Raw genomic sequence first — 11,001 nt, forward strand, 5'->3', positions numbered from 1 at the left:
ACAAACACAGGATAAAAGAGACATTTTTTAAATGTCATCAAAACACAGCCTTTCTATATTCACACTATTTACTCACTTAAGCCATAATAAGGAGATAATTGATGTTTATCTTTTCAAACTGGGTGTTTACATCTTGTATCCATTTTTCTCAGGCATAAAGTTATGACATTTGCAGATCACACCTAGAACATGTTGAAACACATTGTATAAACACGCGTGTTTACAGGAATCATTGTTTCCTGTGAAACACGGATTGTGTTACACCAAAGCATTACAATCTGAAGCAGGCATGCAGGCTGTCTGCCTCTGCTTTGCACATGCCGAACCGTCACCGCCTTTGCCTTCACTTACGCTCCACAGCAGAAGCCTGGAGCTCAGCCCTGTGGCGTTCTCTTGGAGCTGGTGTTAGCCTTTCATGCCAAGCAATGACGATGACCTATGTGTCACATGACGCACGGCAGATGAGCAGCCAGAAGTGTTAGAGTGAGTCCTGAATATCAGAAACTCCAGGTCGAGTGATGGCGTTCCTGCGTCTCCTAAGCGGACGGCAGTGCAGGGGCTCGCACTCAGAGTGATGGCATTTCTGCATGTCCTAAGCGGAGGGCAGTGCAGGGGCTCGCACTCAGAGTGATGGCATTTCTGTGTCTCCTAAGCGGACGGCAGTGCAGGGGCTTGCACTCAGAGTGATGGCGTTCCTGCGTCCCCTAAGCGGAGGGCAGTGCAGGGGCTCACACTCAGAGTGATGGCGTTCCTGCGTCTCCTAAGCGGACGGCAGTGCAGGGCCTCGCACTCAGAGTGATGGCATTTCTGTGTCCCCTAAGCGGACGGCAGTGCAGGGGCTCGCACTCAGAGTGATGGCGTTCCTGCGTCCCCTAAGCGGACGGCAGTGCAGGGCCTCGCACTCAGAGTGATGGCATTTCTGCATGTCCTAAGCGGACGGCAGTGCAGGGGCTCGCACTCAGAGTGATGGCATTTCTGCATGTCCTAAGCGGACGGCAGTGCAGGGGCTCGCACTCAGAGTGATGGCATTTCTGCATGTCCTAAGCGGACGGCAGTGCAGGGGCTCGCACTCAGAGTGATGGCGTTTCTGCGTGTCCTAAGCGGACGGCAGTGCAGGGGTTCGCACTCAGGCTGTCCCGTAATCCCCTTCCTGTTCCTCACAGCTGGTACTGACTGAAGATTATTATTTCATAGCACTTCCTGTAAATCCTTTTTCTCCAATAACATTTGTTCAGGCTGCGCTTAAACTTGATCTCGGCCCACAGCAACACAGACCACCACGCCTCCCTCTGCCTGACGGGCCACACATTCACATTCATCTTCAAGCTGCATCCATATCACAAAGAGCACCACAGATCTTTAAACAGTCAATGAAAATCCAAGGAACTGTGTTTACTATGGTAAGGCTGACTGGATGATCACATGCGATCTTAACCCCCAGGGGTACAAACGTGTCACGGTTCTGTAAAACAGGACCACAATATCCACCTCCCCCGAACCCGAGGCAGTAGGGGCAGCCTGTTAAGCTCTGTTACATTGCTAGTGTTACAAAAGTCATTCCTTAGTTCACAATTAACACTATAAATAACACATGAAGATCACAAAATTATTATTCTATTTCAAGTTAGGGTAAGCTGTATATTTCCTATTTTACTGTCTTCCAGCTGCGTGTGTCACGTGACTGTGTTGGTCCAATCACGGTCGAGTGATCACACCTGCAGTAAAAGCTGGGCTAGTTTCATTAGCTCAATAACAACCCTGAGATTACAGAGCACCCAGGCACATTCAAGCCAGTGGTAGGGGAACGTTTGGGTTATCTAGCAGAGTATATAGTGTTTTATTTTTTTTATGTATTTTTGTTTACATGGTAATTTTATGATGTACTTTACTGTTCTTCTGGTTAATAAAACCAGAAATGTTTTTGTGTTTTGTCTTTTTCACCACCGCCCCCCCCCCCCCAAAAAAAAATAAAAAATACGAGGTCTGAACCAAATCGTGGCTCAAAAATCGAGGTCTGAACAAAACCATTGATTTGGAGAATCTTTCCACCTCTAGTAGATTCTACCAGCCATTTGACTCAGCCATCACCCAGCGTAATCCCAGCTGACCGATCTTCTCCATCGTCTTGCCTATTAAGTGCCCAACAGTAAAAAGCTAAAACCTGTTTAAAAGTGATGAGAAAAGCACATTACTCTCTCCTAATACCAGTCAAAATAAGATCTTTAATTAAGCTTTAGTTCAGGTATAACTATAGCAGGTTGCTAGAAATATATAAATACTATACTAATGCAACTGATGATCTTTCACATAAGTTTGAGCTGAGCCACCACAGCCCACCACTCCGGCTCTCCCAGAATGCTCTGGGTGAGGCACCACAGCCCACCACTCCGGCTCTCCCAGAATGCTCTGGGTGAGGCACCACAGCCCACCACTCCGGCTCTCCCAGAATGCTCTGGGTGAGGCACCACAGCCCACCACTCCGGCTCTCCTAGAATGCTCTGGGTGAAGCACCACAGCCCGCCACTCCGGCTCTCCCAGAATGCTCTGGGTGAAGCACCACAGCCTGCCACTCCGGCTCTCCCAGAATGCTCTGGGTGAGCCACCACAGCCCGCCACTCCGGCTCTCCCAGAATGCTCTGGGTGAAGCACCACAGCCCGCCACTCCGGCTCTCCCAGAATGCTCTGGGTGAGCCACCACAGCCCGCCACTCCGGCTCTCCCAGAATGCTCTGGGTGAGGCACCACAGCCCGCCACTCCGGCTCTCCCAGAATGCTTTGGGTGAGGCACCACAGCCCGCCACTCCGGCTCTCCCAGAATGCTCTGGGTGAGGCGTTGCCTTCTTTTATAAAGTACCTTTTAGGCTGCTTGTCTCATGACTTTTTGCCCTAAAGCACTGGACTGTTTTCTATGCCATTTTCACCTGTGTTTGCGCGGCCAAGGTTCTTAAAATAATGGGTATAAAGTTCTCTGCAATAATTCCGATGGGTAAACAGAGCCTTATGAACCCATTTCAAAGGGTTAATCCTTCATATCAGGCACTATGCTCACACACATTCTCGGTTCCTTAATGGATTTTAATACAATATTGAGTGAGATTAACGATTCTCTGGGGATCCAACGGATTTATGGACAAATGCCGGCTCTCACTTAAAGCGCTACGCATATCTTTGGGGATTTTACATGGAGTGGCTTTAGACGGAAACCAGCCCCCGTGAATTATTTCGTCAAGTGTGGAGTTCTGGACCTTTCCAGATCTCCTGGCTGTCCACACATCCCTCTAAGCATCAGAAGTTAAACCCCAGTACATGAGGAACTTAACGCAAATGTCTTATCCGCAAACGTCTGTGCAAGTGTGGCACTATAAAATGAAGTTGATGGTGTCGGTTTTGGTGAGGCGACAGGCTGATTTGCAACTGCGAGAGGCTGAAGTTCAGGGCTCCAGGATGGGGGGGGCTTCTCATCTGAACAAAGAGGCTTTAAAGTTTTCCGGGCTCATCCTGCACTTGCACAATTCTGCAAGGCTTGTGAGAGTTTGAAATGGCCGTCCTCTCGAAAATCATGGTGTATATCAACACAGCCTTTGAAAGCAAGTGCAGCAGCTCACTGGACGCAGTGTGGTTAGTGAAGCTCGAAAAAACGTTTTCTCGTCAGTTAAAAATATAATCCTGCACCTTAAATAAAGGAAGTTAAGTGAGAACACTGCTTTCATGGGAGTGCAGCATGGGGAAATTAGTGTGTTATATGAAGAAAGCATTCTTAATCAGTAACAGACAGCAAAACAGCAGACGGTACATAAATAAAACAGCGCATACCTCATATGCAAGCATCTACTTATCACACTGCTACAATTAAACATGACCTTGTTCATATTTTTCATTCTCAGCTGCTGCAGTCTCCAGCCAAAAACTTTTGGCTTAATTATTACTTAATTATTTATACATACAAATTCAATACATCTATCCATCTTACACCCATTGATTCTAGCCCAGGTTGTGGGCTACATGCGAATTTTAAAAGATCTTTAAAACGTATTATGGTAGGTATGTAAATTCCAGGAAGGTCCAACTGGATCAACTTGGTCTGGTTTGGGTTAGTTATCAAACTTCCCGAGCTCCATGGCTCAAACGATGCTAAATTAACTCATTCATTACGTTAAAATAAGAAAGAATTGAATACAGATGTCATGACCTGGCCAACAGGAACCCAAAAGGGCCCTTTGCATACTTTAGCTAAGACCTCAGCTGATGGAAACTGCAGAGTGAGTGTGAGTGAGAAAGCCTGAGAAAGTAAAAGGGAGTGAGGGTGTGTGCAGGTGCTGTCACCGCGGGCGTGGCGGAGGGCTCTGTCACCGTGGCGGAGGGCTCCGTGACCGCGGACGTGTCTCTGTCACTGCGACTGAGACTCCACAATATTAAACCAATAAATATTTTATTAGGTACAGCGTGGTATATGGTGATTCCCAACAGGGACTGCAAGGTGCTCAGAAAGGTTCATTGTAACAGCTCGTTAAATTCAAAGGATCATGGCCAGACCTCTGGCCACGGTGAGGTATCATCGCTGCCTTTTATCAGTATGTCTACTGACCTCACATTCAACACCCGAGCTTCAGCACCGTAATCCTGACTGATGGATACACTCTGTCCCTGCCAGGAGTTTGGAAACGGGAGTTTTGTGCATAAAACCCACTGTTGTCAGGCATGAATTTAATCTGAAGACACCCAAAGCCAATTCTTCTTTATCTTGGGTTTCTATTGGGCAGATGCCAAAATGGGTGCCCTTTGTTTTCATTGCCCCCTCATCGTTTTGTGAGACCATCTCCACCCACATCCCCTATCAAAGCTCCTCTTCCTTCCGCTCATTCCCATGTCATGAGATTCTCTTCACAAACCCCCTCAGAGCAAGTCTTCAAGGGCTTCCTGCCTTACTCATGGTAAACCGATACCAGCTTCAGGTGGATGATGCATCCTGGTCCATCAAGACCAGCACCTCACGTCAGCAGAAAGGTTTCTTCCCCGTGGCAGTCAGACTCACTAACGGTTCAGACCTCCATGTGACACACACACACTAACTCTCCCGATCTCACTCACTATTGTGATTTTCCTCTTTCCCATCCCAAGGTGATGTCTCACTACTGGATATGAAGCCTGATTGCTCTTGGTCAGCACAGAAACAGCACAAAAACATCAAGATAAGATAAGATGAGAGAAGAGATGACATACAACAGCAAGGTATGTGAACTACACACAAATAAATTTTTAGTGCAAAACACAATAAAGTATACTGCAAACTGCAAAAAAAATTAAGTATACAGTAATAAAATATAACATCTTGAAAAGAATAATTAATCAAATATGTAAATAAAAAAAAATTATGGAAGGTATATGAGCAACGATAAAGAGGAGATTTCAGCAGCCAGACTTCAGCAGGACACTCAAAGCCGCCAGAAGCATCGCAGGTAAATTATTTACCAAATGTTAATGACAACCTTGCACCCAGTATGGTTATTCGAGAAAACGCACAAAACAGTCAGGCAGCCTCTTTGATGGACACCCATAAAGCCGTCAGCTAAGGGCATGCAGGTTAACGTGAGGTGTGACCCCACACTGCCCTGCAATCTCAGGCGACGCGCGCTGACCAGCAGGTGAGAAAGATCAAAGGCAGCAAGGCTGTGTGTGTGGCTCAGATCACACTGGGTGTCCTGGAAGCACCTGCAACACTGACCATGACGCTGAGAGCCCCCTTCAGCTGAGACTGGCCTGCAAAACATATGGGCAGAATGAAAAGGAGCTGGGCTACATATATGTCTTCCATCAGAAGCTAAAATGCTCATTAGTTAGACATGTGAACAATCGGAGTGGTGGGTTTGTCCTGGGAGAAGCTGGTGTACCTTTGAGGAGGCAATACTGAATCAATAAAGAAAATAATCCATCTATTTAAATGGAAAACATACCAAACTGTATGAACTGGTGAAATAGCTGTGGATATGAATATATGAACTAATCAACTGTATAAATGGGTCAAATAACCGGGTGTATAAACAGGTAAAATGACCAACTGTATAAGAGGGTCAAATAAACTGGCCTCACCCCTGCGTTACACCTCGAGACACCGCCCTGGCCTCACCCCTGCGTTACACCTCGAGACACCGCCCTGGCCTCACCCCTGCGTTACACCTCGAGACACCGCCCTGGCCTCACCCCTGCGTTACACCTCGAGACACCGCCCTGGCCTCACCCCTGCGTTACACCTCGTGACACCGCCCTGGCCTCACCCCTGCGTTACACCTCGAGACACCGCCCTGGCCTCACTCCTGCGTTACACCTCGAGACACCGCCCTGGCCTCACTCCTGCGTTACACCTCGAGACACCGCCCTGGCCTCACCCCTGCGTTACACCTCGTGACACCGCCCTGGCCTCACCCCTGCGTTACACCTCGAGACACCGCCCTGGCCTCACCCCTGCCTTACACCTCGAGACACCGCCCTGGCCTCACCCCTGCGTTACACCTCGAGACACCGCCCTGGCCTCACCCCTGCGTTACACCTCGAGACACCGCCCTGGCCTCACCCCTGCGTTACACCTCGAGACACCGCCCTGGCCTCACTCCTGCGTTACACCTCGAGACACCGCCCTGGCCTCACCCCTGCGTTACACCTCGAGACACCGCCCTGGCCTCACCCCTGCGTTACACCTCGAGACACCGCCCTGGCCTCACTCCTGCGTTACACCTCGAGACACCGCCCTGGCCTCACCCCTGCGTTACACCTCGAGACACCGCCCTGGCCTCACCCCTGCGTTACACCTCGAGACACCGCCCTGGCCTCACCCCAGCGTTACACCTCGAGACACCGCCCTGGCCTCACCCCTGCGTTACACCTCGAGACACCGCCCTGGCCTCACCCCTGCGTTACACCTCGTGACACCGCCCTGGCCTCACTCCTGCGTTACACCTCGAGGGCCTGACTCATCCCTTCCTTGGAGACCATGGTAGAACTTTGGCTACAGGAGCTTCTGGGTGTGAAAAGAAAAGCAGAAAAGGAGGGCTACCCATGGAGGTCTGCCTGGCAAATGTGCAAAGCAGAGTGAGTGGGACATGGCTGCGGAGCGCTCAGCAGGACCAGCCGGACTGCTCCCTGTGTGACGGCTTGAGGGGGAGAGAAGACAATGGCTATATCAGGCATGCGGGAACCCCATCTGACAGAGCAGAACCTACTAACCTGTCCACAGCAAGCTCAGACCAGCTAACTGACTAACGATTATTCCATTCCATAGAACAACTTCCAGATCCAAGACAGGGTTGGGAGGAGAAACCCGTCCAAGGGAACTGAGGGTAGAAGGCAAGGGCACATTCTGGACGGGAGACAGGCCTATCACATGGCACATGTCCTACTGTATGGCCAATTTACGGAACTGACTGTCATTCTACTGTGGAAGGAAACAAAAATACCCTGAGGTAACAAAGACAAATCATGCATGAATTATAGTACCGAACCGTATGGGAGCAGAAAGAGTTGCCAGTAGAACCATGGGAGGGGGAAGGATCACCAATATAGAACCTCAATACAGTTCCCCACAGAGATGATCGTGGAGTCCCGCAAGAAATGTGAGAATTTGCTGGCATAAAAGAACATTACAGAGTAATTTAAATAGGTAGTCAAAAAATTAATTTCAGATGAATGTTTTTCTAAGATAAACTTTTTCCTGTTGTTCCAGCATATATCTTTGAAGTGTACATATGTCTTTTTTTCCTGTAGAATAACGCTTAATGCGCCTTTTAAACAGGATGGCCGATGTCTTCAGATGGGCCCCTCCAAACCTTCAGCTAGTTATACCTCCACCCATTTGCTGATGTCTCGATTGACGACGGACACGCTTTTAAAACAGCCTGCAGACTAAATCCCCTCCCCATTCATCAGCGGCGCTGCAGACGTGCTCTCGCTTCAGGAGACGCTTACCAGCCACACACATTTTGTCCCCTGATTAATGAAGTGCCGAAACCTTGGCCATTGCCAGTCACTCAGTCCTTTCTTCACCCACCTCGTTTCGGGCCTCTGGCAGGGGCAGACCCGTGCCCCCCACAGGTTTTAGGGTGAGTGCTGGATGCATTCATCTCCCCCACACCCCAGTTCCCGAGACCTTCCCCCTGGACCTTGACCTCCAGCCTGCGATCCTCCATAAGCAGCGTTTCATCTTGATCCTCACTGTCACACATCACACATCAAAGGTGTTTTGAGAGTTTTTATAGAAACTGCGGGCATTCGGATCGTAACTTTATGTAAACGAAACCGCTCCACCATTTCTACATCAGACAAGGAGTTTGTTTTATTGCACTTCACTCTGCACATTTCATCATTATAGTGGCAACAACAAAACACATGTGTTGAATACATCTTCTAGAATCTTGTGGTGTTTTCAGAAGAGGCATCAGAGCTGAGACTCTACATATAGATGCAACAAGGGTCTCTCTCTCTTCAACTCCAGCATCTCTGCAGGCAGCAATTTCACATGCAAAGAGTAATTACGCCCCGTTTGGAAGCGATACTCGCCGTCTCCCTGAGAAACAGTGGCTGTAATTATCTATCCACGCGTGAAATACCTCCACGCGACACCCTGACTTCAGGGGCTGCTGAGAGATGATGGCAGTGTTCTTAAGCTGGAGAGATGCCTCCTCAAAGGCGGGTCTGCAGCACCACAAAGGCCAAGAGAAAGGACGTGTTTACAGAGGAGCCCATCCTCGGTGCAGCACTGAAGCTGTGTCCCCACCCTCCCACCACCCTGGCCACTCGCATGCTCCGCGTGTTGACAACATATCCAGAGAATGACACGCGTGTGACACCGGTGTTTACATGATGGACAGGCTGACATGCAACGGATGCCGATGCAGGTGGCACTGCAAGGAACACATGCAGCTCACTGTAAACATTGCAAGATGGAATGCATGTGGGTGATCAGTGAATCACTGCAGGAAGCAGAAGTTTGCTATGTATGGTTAGACATGGATGATTAGTTTGAGTTTTCGTCCACGACAGTGACATGCTGCAAAACCACATAAGATCTTGGGTTTGGCTCTTTTTTCTCAGATTCCGTTATTCTGTTAACTTTTAAATTTATTTATACTGCTCTAGCAGGAAAAATGGAGAAAATGAATGCCAGATCTAATGTAAGGATCATATAATGTGCAAAACATGCACAGGTATTTATGTAAGGAACTTAAGTGAAAGAAAAACAGACATTATTTCTAACGAATTTCTACATCACAATCTGCACAAAAATAGCTTTTAATAAGGTAAAATGCTAACATAAATATATTTACTTTCCATGAGGTTCAGTGATGGCCCCGGAGTAGCATTATGGGATGGAAGCCGGCATATCTGCAGCATGGATCTGATTGGCACAGAGCTCCCTCTGTCAGCACTGAGAGCAGAAGCCGCAGCTATTTGGTTCCATGTCTGCACCTTGGAACGGGAGCAGTCGACGCTGCGGTTTCCGGAAGGTGCCTCAGAGCCCCTGTCTTCAGCCGGTCGGTTCGCAGTGTCTGCGATCTCCTCGGCCGCATCCTGACAAAGAAGGCCTACTGTTCTCCTCACATCTCCATGGCATCTTCTGGCTAGGTCCACATAATGGACGGGGTTCCCACAAGACGCCTTTCATAAAGTTCATCACGGCGAGGCTAATGTGGAGAGCTGCTAAGAGGAGGCTTCTACAAACCAGCAACACTGTTAGGAGGAGCCTCTGGAAACATCAATGGATCCTTTATGATTGCTGGCTGAAATAACGCACGTATTCCACTTTTATCCAAACAATCCCGTCTTATATTTTGGAAATAAACCTCCTCAGAATAGTTTGAAAAACATATGTGAATGAAAGGCTGGGTTTCCAAAAAAACGAGCAATTTCTCCATGTGGGTCAAAGCCCTGTTTCCGATTAGTGGTGTTCTGCATTGTGGACAGAGGTGTGCTCATTAAAATTCAGAGCACTGACCTTTCAGTGACATTGCCATAATGCTCAGGACTACTAAAAGTAACAGCAGAATAGTCAAACCACAACACAGCAACACTATAATAGACAAAACATTTTATAATGCTTCAGAAACATACATAATGAGATAATAAGATAAATGAGGTTGTCTGCTCTGAATGTGAATTTATAACCTTCAGAGCCACAGACTTTTAAAATACGAATTCAAAGCACATTTACCATAAGACATGATAGATTATTTCACAAGATCTCACATTAATTTGTTTCACTTCACATTCAAATTCTTCCAAAAATCTTACACCAAGCATGCCTCAAAAACTGGATCTCTGACTGATTGCTCCCTGAGGCACATGATCCCTGACTGACCACTCTCCAAACTACTGGGTCCCTGACTGACCACTCTCCAAACCACTGGGTCCCTGACTGACCACTCTCCAAACCACAGGATCCCTGACTGACCACTCTCCAAGCCACAGGATCCCTGACTGACCACTCTCCAAGCCACTGGATACCTGACTGACCACTCTCCAAACCACTGGGTCCCTGACTGACCACTCTCCTAAACCACTGGGTCCCTGACTGACCACTTTCCATAGCACAGGATCCCTGACTGACCACTTTCCATAGCACAGGATCCCTGACTGACCACTCTCCAAACTACTGGGTCCCTGACTGACCACTTTCCATAGCACAGGATCCCTGACTGACCACTTTCCATAGCACAGGATCCCTGACTGACCACTCTCCAAACCACTGGGTCCCTGACTGACCACTCTCCAAACCACAGGATCCCTGACTGACCACTCTCCAAGCCACAGGATCCCTGACTGACCACTCTCCAAGCCACTGGATACCTGACTGACCACTCTCCAAACCACTGGGTCCCTGACTGACCACTCTCCTAAACCACTGGGTCCCTGACTGACCACTTTCCATAGCACAGGATCCCTGACTGACCACTTTCCATAGCACAGGATCCCTGACTGACCACTCTCCAAACCACTGGGTTCCTGACTGACCACT

The sequence above is a fragment of the Paramormyrops kingsleyae genome, chromosome 3 (genome assembly GCF_048594095.1).
Source record: "Paramormyrops kingsleyae isolate MSU_618 chromosome 3, PKINGS_0.4, whole genome shotgun sequence".
NCBI classification, from domain to species: Eukaryota; Metazoa; Chordata; class Actinopteri; order Osteoglossiformes; family Mormyridae; genus Paramormyrops; species Paramormyrops kingsleyae.